The sequence below is a fragment of the Mustelus asterias genome, chromosome 5 (genome assembly GCF_964213995.1).
Source record: "Mustelus asterias chromosome 5, sMusAst1.hap1.1, whole genome shotgun sequence".
NCBI classification, from domain to species: Eukaryota; Metazoa; Chordata; class Chondrichthyes; order Carcharhiniformes; family Triakidae; genus Mustelus; species Mustelus asterias.
The window spans coordinates 111,336,326-111,348,697 of record NC_135805.1 but is presented as its reverse complement, the minus strand read 5'-3'; the positions used below and the strand labels follow the sequence as shown (position 1 = coordinate 111,348,697).

The 12,372-nt window shown below is 41.7% G+C and overlaps 1 protein-coding gene across 2 annotated transcripts in view; it reads right to left on the bottom strand.

Annotated features, from left to right (window-relative positions):
• LOC144494157 (myelin transcription factor 1-like protein) overlaps positions 1–12,372 on the bottom strand; it is a 315,352-nt gene that overhangs the window by 132,748 nt on the left and 170,232 nt on the right. The gene's annotated exons all lie outside the window — the stretch shown is intronic.

Genomic DNA, 12,372 nt, shown 5'->3' with positions numbered 1-12,372 from the left:
ATAGTTAATTTTCATGTCCTTTTTTTAAGAATGGGCTTGAAGAGACTCCTCCTAAAACTGTCAGAATACCTTGCCCTAAGCTCAGTGACCAATGACATAGCTGCCAGTTCAGTTTAATTTATGGCTCTTGTTATTATCTCAAACCATACCACCATCATTAGAAGCATTATTTCTGACAAGGTAACATAGAAATGCTTCAGGTATGCTTGATCACAAATTAGCTTCTTGCCGTTCCCTATTAATAGTAATTTCAAAATTTCAGCTGGTTGCTTTCCGGTCATTGTCAGGTTGAATAGATTTTATTTTGCCTTTTTATTCAGTGCTAAATGCACAATATATTCCTCATAAAGCATAACAGAACACACATGAGAGCATTTCCATCAGTAAGAAAAGGTGCACTCGAGATTTCAATTAAATGCGATAATTGGAGCTGTTCATTAAGTGATGGAACGAACCATCGTTCTGGAGCAGGAGTCCAAGGAAAGACTGGAATCATAGCTGGAAACCTCAGCTTATGAAAAGTGGCAGGAATATGCTTTAAGAGAAGGTTGTTTTTATTCATTTGTGGGATGTGTGTGTCACTGGCTGGACCATTCCTAATTGTCCTTGAACTGAGTTCCAATCCTGCCACAGCAGCTGGTGGAATTTGAATTCAATAAAATATATCTGGAATTAAGAATCAACTGATGATTGTGAAACCATTGTCAATTGTCAGAAAAATCCATCTGGTTCAAGAATGTCCTTCAGGAAAGGAAATCTGCCATCCTCACCTGGTCTGGCCTACATGTGACTCCAGAGCCACAGCAATGCGGGTGACTCTCAACTGCCCTCCAAGGGCAACATGGGATGGGCAATAAATGCTGGCCAGCCAGCGACGCCCATGTCCCATGAATGAATTTTTTAAAAACTGCCAGGCCATTTCAGAGCCAACCCCACTTCTGTGGATCTGGAATCACTTGTACGCCAGATTGCCTTCCTTAATGAACATTAGTGAACCAGATGGATTTTTATGATTCTTATCAATTGGGATCAGGCTTGGATGATCAGCCATGATCATAATGAATGGCAGAGCTGGCTCTAAGGGCTGAATGGCCTCTTCCCACTCCTATTTTCTATTTTTCTAACAATAGTTGATGGTCATCATTAGACTTTTAAATTCCAGATTTTTACTGAATTCAGATTTCACCATCCACTGTGTCTCTGGAGTAACTATGCCACTGTCTCCCCATGAAGCAACAATACAGGAGAGCAGCAAGAATGGGGCTGGATTTTTGTTGCCACGCTTGATTATTGGCACATAGGTTTTAAGGTTTGAGAACAGCAAACTGATGCAATATTTTACTACCTTGATGAAATAGGAAATTAAGGGGCATAGGGGTGAGTATAATTTATAATTATATAATTTATATAATTAATGCTACTCTGATACATCCACCGCTTTTGCACAAGTGGAATTGTTTCATATTTGTAAAAGAAAAAGTTATGCTGAAGGAGAATCAAGAACAAGGCAGACCCATGAATCAGAATCAGAGTAGGCATCCCAATCTTGGTTCTGCAACACCACTGTATTTTTGTTATTGTGCGATATTTAGCACTGCTGCTTCACAACGCCAGGGTCTCAGGCTCGATTCCCGGCTTGGGTCACTGTCTGTGCGGAGGCTGTACGTTCCCCCCATGTCTGCGTGGGTTTCCTCCGGATGCTCCAGTTTCCTCCCACAGTCTTAAAAATGTGCTGATTAGATCCATTGGCCATGCTAAAATCTCCCTCAGTGTACTTGGACAGGCACCGGAGTGTGGCGACTAGGGGATTTTCACAGTAACTTCATTGCAGTGTTAATGTAAGCCTACTTGTGACACTAATAACTAAACTTAAAAACTTATATTTTTGAATGCAAAATACATCAGCATGACCTATCAAACATAAATTATAAAAACAAAGAAAAGATGGATGTGAGCTCCTCTAATTGTCAATGGATAAAGATGCAATCTGGCATAGCACTAAGCAATGCAAGTTAAACGTTCCTAGGTCTGACTCCAAATCAATGCTGAATTTCTGGTCTCAGCTAAGGTAACAATTAGTTTCAGCACTGTTGGAGTAAGAAGATTACAAATTCTCCACATCAATAGTCCTAACCTGATAAATAAGATCCCTAAGGTTAGTTAAGGTAAGTTACTCACCACTGCACTTCAAATTTGTATCACTTGTTTTGTGCTAGGACCAAAAGTGAACACAATTTTCCGAGAACAGCTATTTAAAGGCCTTATATAACAGAAATATAACACTATTTGTTTTACATTTAATGGCCCTGGCAGATAACCTCAAATCATACTTATATATTTGTGAAACAACCCTTGCTTACTGGCTGAGCGCCCATTTGCCATGTCAAGTCGATGTGACAGATCCTAAGACACTTTTCTCAGAACAGGGCTGATCTCCTGGAGAAGGAGCATATTGTTCCGTTGCTTTACTTCAGGTCTTCTGTGACCATTGGGGAGTGCATGGACGGCATGGTGGATAGTGTAAACAACAGTATTATTTATGTGATCAGACTCCTTGGTTTCTGTTCAAGTTGTCTATGAGTTATATTCCATCAAAAAAGGGGAAATTTTGTTAGGCCTTTTATTTCTGTTTGATCTTCTTCTAATTGTAACTGAAAAGACACACTGTTTGAGCAGCTAACCTGCAATACCCCAAGGCCCATCACGTCATCCATTCCTTTAACAAATATTTTTTCCACATAATACTCAAGCAGCTGACCAACTAATCAAAATGGTCAAAATGCAGCAAAACAATCACTTGTGCAGCTGTGGAATATTTAAATTAGCAAGGTTATGGCTACATGCCCAAGTTGCAAGCTCGTGTCTTTGCATGAAGCTACACAAGCCTATATGGATAGCGTTTTAGCATTTTTGTTTGGGATTTCCAACATGACGACAAAGAGATTGTGGCAACAGGTGCATTAATAACAATTATTAATCCATTCTCACAACATTCTGGGTTGAATCTGACAAAGATATTAACAAAGGGTTGAAAGGTCATACAGGGTAGGCAGGAATGTGGGGTTGAAGTTGCAATAAAGGACCTTGATGCCATGATGAGCATGTCTTCTGTCATTTATGCCATCATTAATACCCCTTTGTCTTATGTCCATGACATATTTGTCAATATCTCCTTAGCTCCAACTTACCCCTGACTATCTACTCCGCCTCACCTCTTCCACCCCATTCTCCAACTCTATAATTGGTTACATTTCTATCCCTCTTCAGTTCTGTGGAAGAGTCATAAGGATTCAAAATATTAACTCTGCTTCTCTCTCCACAGATACTGCCAGACTTGCTGAGTTTGTCCAGCATTTTTTGTTTTTACTTCAGATTTCCAGCATCTGCAGCATTTTGCTTTTATTATTATTTGGAACTTTTACAAACACCTTTGGATGTACATGCACACCACATGTGCAAGAATTGGATGTTGAAACAACGACTGCCATAGACTGACACACCCTGGGAAATACACAATGGGTGAAGTATTTCAAGGCAAGGCTGCCTAGCCGTTGAAGAGATATCACAAATGACATGCAGTGTCAAGAACGTCTTCGGCAGAGGAAATAGACTGAAGGCTGTTCTTTCTCCCTCTCTCTCTTTTGGAATAAGTGTGTCGTCTGGTTTGAGAAGTCAACTCTATTAGGAAACTACCAGATAATCAAGATCTTGTAATAATTGCAACATCTTTTGCAGCTGACCACATCCAAGAAACCAGCTAACCTGAATTGGTCACAGTATTTAAAATCCATGCATAAAGGACAATCAAAGGACACTTAACCTTATATTCGGTCAGCCTTTTTTTAAAAATTGGACTTTATTTCTGATATGGGTTCCTGTGTCCTAATGACTACATGAGGGCCGAATGCCTGACGCATCACATCACATCATCAAATGCCTGACACTGCATTTTCATTACTTTTCTCTGGTTTAGTGTATATAAATTTGCTTGCTTTGACTCAAGAAAACTTTCTTCGATTGACTCCTTATTGCTCACAGCTTAAATAGTTAAATACATTCTGATTTGGAAAAGGCACATTGTCATGAAAAGGAAATCTAAATCTTTTTGTGACCAAGTGAAGAGGTTGAACAGTGGGGAATCAGTTTATCTCTTTTCACCTGTTAGTAACACACATCAATCACACTACCCTCATCAACCCTCTCTGTTTCTGCATTAAAAAACTCAAGCAGGTTAGTTAAACAGAATTTGTCTTGAATAAATCCATGCTGGTTTTCCTTAATTAATCCACCAGGTCCAAAGGACTGTTACCTTTTCCGAATTTCAAAAGGTGTTCTCATCACCAAGGTTAAACTGACCGTAGTTGATGGGTTTAGCTCAACAACCTTTTTTCAACAAGGATGTAACATTCTCCAGCACTCTGGCAGCACCATGAATTAAGAGAGAATTGATAGATAATGGGCAGTGCCTCTGCATTTCAGCCTTACTTCCCTCAGCTGAATCCCGTTTGGTCCTGGAAACTTATCAACTTTAAGTAGAATCAGCTTTCTAATGTCAATTTTTAGCTCAACCAGTATCACAATTACCTGCTGTTTCATAACAACTTTAGCAGCATCTTCTTTGGTAAGACATACAACGTACTCCTTTAGCACAACAGCCATGCTGTCTACTTCTATGTGTAAACTCAATTTCTAGCCCTAATTGGCCCTATCCCACTCCTTACATATCCTATTTGTGTGCCTTTAGGTCTCTACATTATTTTGATTTGATTTGACTTATTATTGTCACATATATTAACATACAGTGAAAAATATTGTTTCTTGCGTGCTGTACAGACAAAACAGAGAGAGCAGAATGTAATGTTACAGTCATAGCTAGGGTGTAGAGAAAGATCAACTTAATGCAAGGTAAGTCCATTCAAAAGTGTGACAGCAGCAGGGAAGAAACTGTTCTTGAGTCGGTTGGTAAGTGACCTCAGATTTTTGTATCTTTTTCCCGAAGGTGGAAGAGAGAATGTCCGGGTTGCGTGGGGTCCTTAATTATGCTGGCTGCTGGTTTGCGTGACAGATTGGGCTACATTCATGACCTTTTGTAGTTCCTTGCGATCTTCGGCAGAGCAGGAGCCATATCAAGCTGTGATACAACCAGAAAGAATGCTTTCTATGGTGCATCTGTAGGAGCTGGTGAGAGTCATAGCTGACATGCCAAATTTCCTTAGTCTTCTGAGAAAGTCGAGGCATTACATTATGTAATGTGATGGAATCATTGTCAGACAGGCTCCAAAATTAGTGTTACCTGACTGGTTTCAGAGATTGGAGAAGGCTCAGACTTCAAGGTTAGGAGCACACACAGTGCTCACACAGAGGAGCTCAGAGAACATACAGCACTTAGACAACATTCAACTCTCACACACCCAAGCTCAGGGAATCGCCTGCAATTCTACTCCTGAGCTTAGGGAACACCCAGCAATCGTGCCGCTGATTTCTGAGCACAGGGCTAACACTCTCTGGGAGCACTCGTACTTCCAAGTTTGAAGAATACACAGGTATAACACACTACTGATCTCAAAGAAATAGACAGCGTGCACACTATAGATTCCAAAGGGCACATGGGGCTCACATGAGTTCAGAGAATCCACAGTGTTCACACTTCTGAACTTAGTGAGGCATATTTCATTTAAAGAGAGAAGGTGAGGCTGAAGTGATTTCCATTTACATCTCAAGCAAAGCCTCACATTTTTAGCATGTACTGAGAATGATATCATTGAGTGGTTGAGGGCAGAATGACATGGTGGGTCAAATCAAAATGATGGGTCAAACTAAAAACAGAAGTGACCACACTTTCATTAATAACTCTTGTCAACTTCAGCACTCTGGATGAAAGCAGTGTTGATTGAGAGGGCATTGTGTATGGGTCATGCATTATTAACAAGTTTATTGAATAGAAAGTATGGGGCTAAAATGTCATCTTTTACAATATGAAACGAAGAACTGTGACTTCTGGATTTTGTTCAGTCCAGGGCTGGCACTTGCCGCACTTGCTGGGTTTTCTGAGAAATCACATCACATCATCCATGGTCAAGAGCATGATCCATGTCTGGGGCATGGCCAGTGTAGGAAAGAGGGGGAGAGTCAGATTAGGAGAGGGACAATGTGGTGCAGTTTCTCATGATGCAGCACCTTGCTAAGCCTGCATCAACAACACCTTCCAAACCCACAACTTCTACCATCACAGAGAACGAGGACAGCAGATCCATGGAAGCTCCACCACCTCTTTGTTCCCCTCTTGATTTGGGAGTAATATCACTATCCTTCTCTGGTGTTGGGTAGAAATCCTAGATCTCGCTCTCTAATAGCACTACGTATGTGCTTATATAGATGGACTGTAGCTATTCACATGGGCAGCTCACCACCACATTCTCATGGGCATGTGGGGATGGGCAATACGTGATGGCCTTGCCAGAAATGCCTGCATCCCAAGAACAAATAAAGATCTAGAAAGCAGCGTGAAAGAATGAGATTTGGTTCCAACAGGGAATGGGGAGGAAGAGGGGAAGAATGTGGCCTGTCTTCCAATCTGATTCATTTCCTTCCGTCCATTCTCCCTACTTTAAACCTGAATCACTTTAATTCCACCCCCACCCCATGCCACTGACTGTCTCCCCCAGTTTCTGACATTCTCTCCGCACCCTGATCTTCTCCACCCTCACCATTATCCTGACCTTCTTCTGCAAAAAAGCAACTGGGAGGAATTGCGTGTAGGCTGCAGGCTCAAGCTTGGTCATGCACAGCTGCAAATGGGGAGGGCTGTAGCTCTCGGTGGGAGGACTTCCGTCCCCAGCATCCTTCATCTGGAGAAAGGTTCACTATCCCTCCGTTAATGATCTAAATGGCACATGATGTGGGAGGCCTTCCCAGAAAGAGACGTCACGAGGCTCCAGCTGATTCTCCATTCGGCAGCCAAGATTCCCACTGTCTCCAAAAGCTTCTGCCCTAAATTTCTCTCTTACTCTGTCCTTATGCATGCCTACACCTGCATGCCTGGGGGCGGCACAGTGGTTAGCACTGCTGCTTCACAGTTCCAGGGACCCGGGTTCAATTCCCAGCTCGGGTCACTGTCTGTGCGGAGGCTGCACGTTCTCCCCGTGTCTGGGTGGGTTTCCTCTGGTTGCTCCAGTTTCCTCCCACAGTCTGAAAGACATGCTGGTTAGGTGCACTGGACATGCAAAATTCTCCTTCAGTGTACCCGAACAGGCGTCAGAGTGTGGCGACTAGGGGATTTTCATAGGGACTGTAATGTAAGCATACTTGTGACTAATGAATAAACGTTAACTTTGCACCTCTGAGTGCCTCAAAGATTGCTCTATCACTAGTTGACTCTCGTTTGTATTTCCAACTTTCTGCCTCTCTGTGCAGCTCTTCTTAGTTCTCTTTCTGTTTACCTGCACCATATTTGTGACCTTCTCCTCTGCCCATGTGTGTCAGTGAATGCCTCACTCTCTTTCTCTAACCCTGAGCATTTGGTATTTCTCACTATCAGTACTGGAACAGAGAGGTCGTAACTATCAGGAAAATCTGAACCGGCTGAAGCTCCTCTTTCTGCGAATAAGGAAGGCCGAGAGGTGACCTGACAAGGTTTTTAAAATGATGATGGGGTTTGCTAGGGTAGAGGCAGAGGTGATGTTTCCACTTGCAGGCTATACAAAAGCTAGGGGCCACAAATATACAATAATCACGAACAAATCCAAATGGTAATTCAGGAGAAACGTCTGTACCCAATGAATGGCAAGAATGTGGAACTTGCTGCCACCTGGGATAGTTGAAGCAGAAAGCATAGATGAAGTTAAAATGAAGCTCAATCAACATATGAAGGAGAAAGAAATGCAAGGATACACTGATAACGTTCGATAAAAAGCAAGCAAGAAGCAACTCCTGTGGAACATTAACACCGGCACAGAACAAATGGGCCGAATGACCCACTTCTGTCCTCCAGATTCAAGTAACTCAATATACATGTCTATCACTGAGTGCATCTATGGTTCTTTCTGCTTTTCCCCCTCTCCTTGTATGCAATTATAGCTCTGAAAAAAAAGTAAGCATTGAATTGGTTCTTTTATTTTCCCCTTACCATGCAATTACCTCCAAATCACACACATTATCTAAAACTTGCCAAGTACATTTGGGGACATTGTACTTTAAAGAAGGGCCACGTGACCCATGACTATGACTATAATAACAGTGATGTATTATTATACTATTTTGAATGACACACTGTCAATTCTGGAATTTTTTTGTCATAAAATTACTATCATATAACCCAGGATAATCTATTTGATTCCAGTGAAAACTTTTCAGGTAAATGCTGGCCTGGACTCTGGGGAGAGGTCTTCCATGCTTCCTCAAAATAATGCTAAGTGAGCCTGTAAGGGCTTTGAGAGGGTGGACAGGGCTTCAGCTTAGCATTTCTTCTGAAAAATGGCACCTCCAAGTTTCAGTGAACTAGACATTCCCACGATGGGATCTACTTCTGCCCATGATGTTATGATCCTTGTGGGGACTGATGACTTCCAAAAAAATAAATTTAAACTTCCCCTTGATAGCTGAAAAGGTTGACAAGACACGATTTCACATTTAACTCTTTTACTGTGACAAAGACTGAAAGCATGAGGCAATTTATACTTTAAACAATAGAACAGAACTTTCCCTTTTAATTTTAACATATACATTAAATATACTTCAGAAGTATACTTTACACCATGCCTTAAGTAGTCATATAATTTTTCCAGACTCTGTCGAAAGTGAGTCTTAGCTCTCGAGGGCTTACTTACATTGCTTTCCTGTCCCAGCCGAGTAACTTTTAACTCCAGGACTGTCTCTCACAGTGAGAGTTTGCACTGGAGTTTCTCCCTCCAGTGCAAGCTCAGCAAATCTTCTAGCCTCATTTCAAACCCTCATGGATGTGGTCTTTTCAAAGTGTGAAAAAAACTCTACCGTGTGTCAATTTCTTCTTCCTCACTGGCTTGGTTTCAAAACTTTTTGCCCCTAAATGCTTTTTTTAAAAAAAACTTTTACTGTTTACTAATCACCTTCCCCAAATGCCTTTTATTTTCAACCTTCTCTCTATCAAATCACTGTAACAAAATATGAATTTCTGTATGATCGACCAAAAGTGAGACTAAGAAGAATGCTTTTGAAGGTATTGTTCTCTTAAATGTGAATGTTGAAATCAGTAGATCATCATACAATTTTGAAGAGATTTTTGTTAACTATATTTAGGACATATTGAAGAAAAGACATCTAGGTCTCCAAAAGTCTGAGACTTGATTTTAGAGCCCAGATCTCATCTACGCATACGACTCCAATAGTATTCTACCTGCAGGTTTAACTCTCTTTATTTTATTTTCTTTATTTTGCAAATCAATATTTTGGCACTATTCCAATTACCATCAACTAAGTTAAATATTGGAGCAGCTGAGATGTAGATGAGATATGGGCTCCCAAAATTAAAAGTCTCTTTGCCTCAGTATGCTCTAAATCAGTGGTTCTCAAACTTTTTCATCCATGGCCAATTAGGTGGGGCAAAAGATTTCAAAAATTCCCTACCCCAGCCACTTTCAACTTCCACTGCAAAAAACTCAACAGAGTCATTGGGAAGAATGATGCTGCTTTTGATGAGACACCAGCAGGGTGATGTCTGGTTATACGTTGGTGAGCATCAGTCACAAGTTGGGCTCCAAATTCAGCCACTTCCTCTTTGGTGTATTCAGTCCCATGACTGTTGAAAATCTAATCTCACAGTTGTATATTGTAACATTGATGTAAGCCGTGCTAATTTTTGTTGCCCGAACATGTGTAGGAAACAGTCTGGTCGTGTGGCATCACGTGAATGGTGGGGGTAAGGATTTGGGCCTGTGCTCTCCTATGGTCTTAATTGTTATGTAGCATGTCACTGACTTGCATTTTGGTCCAGCCTGGAGACTACCTCAAGGACCATTGTGGACCATTAGAGGTCTGTAGACCACATTTTGCAAACTACTGTTCTAAATGTTATCATGTGAAGAGGTGCAATGTTGGACTTGAGAATAAAGTTAATATTTCACATTGATAAAGTTAACTTCTTTTCTCTCTCACCAAAACTGCTGAACATTTCCAGCACTTTTATGTTTTCATATTAAACATTTTCAGAATATCTGAACTCGTAATATGAAGACATACATGTTACATACATACAACAAATTCAAACATAGTTATCTCACAGGATGAAATAGAGAGTGAATATTTCAAAATGGGCACAGAATCATAGAATTGCTACAGTGCAGAAGAAGCCCATTCGGCCATTGAGTCTGCCGGACTTACCATTTATCCTACCATGCGAGATCCGTAGATAGGTTCATGGACGAAAAGAAATTGGTTTAGGTTGGAGGGTCACAGTTTTTTTTTAACTGGTCGGTGCAACATCGTGGGCCGAAGGGCCTGTTCTGCGCTGTAATGTTCTATGTTCTATGTTCTATGCCTCAAACTGAATCTTTCCTTGCTAAACTCACCCCAAATTGGAACAGACAGGTAGAGACGTTCCCACCAGATATATGGGATGGAATTTACCAATTTTTTGTCAAAGTGTCAACCTGGCTCAGAAAAGCAGAGGATAGCCCTCTGGCTGCACTGCTGACTTTTTCTGTCGTATTTTTAAACTCTTTGACAAAAAAATCCAAAGGACGGCCCCCACAACGTCTGGCTGTGGCAGGGCAGGCCCTGGAACTTCAGCTTTTAAAGGATTGGGGAACCGATGTAAAAATAATAAAACTGGAAACAGCTCACCCAACAAACTCCCACTCATCACCACAGAATCCCCAGGCAATGCCAAGGGACAGTACCTGGGCAGAATCAAGGGTACTGCTCAGTCATGACCTTCTCCCCCCCCGGGGGCTGTACTCAGCTGCATGCCTCTGGCAGACTCTGATTGTCAAGTGAATTTAGTGAGGCACGCTGACATGAATGGACAATTCAACCTGGGGGGCACTATCAGGCATAATGTCCTGATATTCATAGTTAATTGGATTCAAATGGGGATCCTGACTTTTAAAGTCTGGATTCCCATTATGTCATTGGCAGGGGGTGGGGACAATCGAGCGGGGAAATCCCACCAGTGTGAAAGGTATTTTGGGTCTCCTGCTTGACTCTCCCTCTGACATCCTGTCCCCGAAAACGGGAGTGAAAAATCCCCCCACGTATTTTAAGTGTTCTTGTCGCTGCCCTGGTTTTAACTATTCTAATCATCAACTTTACAGCCAAACTGCACACCCGCATTGAAACTCTAAATGCCTAAAGTGGAATAAATGAGGTGGAAAGGTGGAATGTGCATTTAACATGGTAGTCCACTCTTTCAGTATAATAAACATTAATTACTAATTTCACTTTAGTAGTGTAGCTGGAAAGTTGCAGTCTAATACAAAATGGCCAAGCAAAGAAAGGATACTACTATGGCCTGATGGGAAATATGGATAACTTCAATAATATGGATAATAATAACATAATATGGATAACTTGGGGCGGCATGGTAGCACAGTGGTTAGCACTGCTGCTTCACAGCTCCAGGGACCTGGGTTTGATTCCCGGCTTGGGTCACTGTCTGTGTGGAGTTTGCACATTCTCCTCGTGTCTGCGTGGATTTCCTCCGGGTGCTCCGGTTTCCTCACACAGTCTAAAGATGTGCAGGTTAGGTTGATTGGCCAGGTTAAAAAATTGCCCCTTAGTGTCCTGGGATGCGTAGATTCAAGGGATTAGCGGGTAAAATATGTCGGGATATGGGGGTAGAGCCTGGGTGGGATTGTGGTCAGTGCAGACTCGATGGGCCGAATGGCCTCTTTCTGCACTGTAGAGTTTCTATGTTCCAGGACAAAAGGTTTTAACTCCAGGCTGAGTATGTGGACTCAAAAGAGAAAATGCTGGAAAATCTCAGCAGGTCTGGCAGCATCTGTAAGGAGAGAAAAGAGCTGATGTTTCGAGTCCAGATGACCGTTTGTCAAAGGTAAAAGACCTAGAAAGTGCGAGATATTTATACTGCAGTGTGAGGGAATGAAAGATGAGTCATAGCCACAAAAACAAGGGGAAAGGCAGCCAATGGCAGTCCATATAGAGAATAAAAGGTGTGAATGGCCAAACGGCAGAGAAGCTGAAATCAGAGGGTAAGCTGTGACAGATGAAGATGTGGGAGGAGGGGGGAAATGGGTGGGAGAGAGGTAAAATTGAGAAAAGGGGGAAAGGGGAAGCAAAGGGGGACAAAAGGTAAAGAAAGGGGGAAAGAGTGGGGGGGAAGAAAAATAAAGAAAGGCAATAAAAAATAAAAAGTAGAGAACAGTTAAAAACTAAATAAAT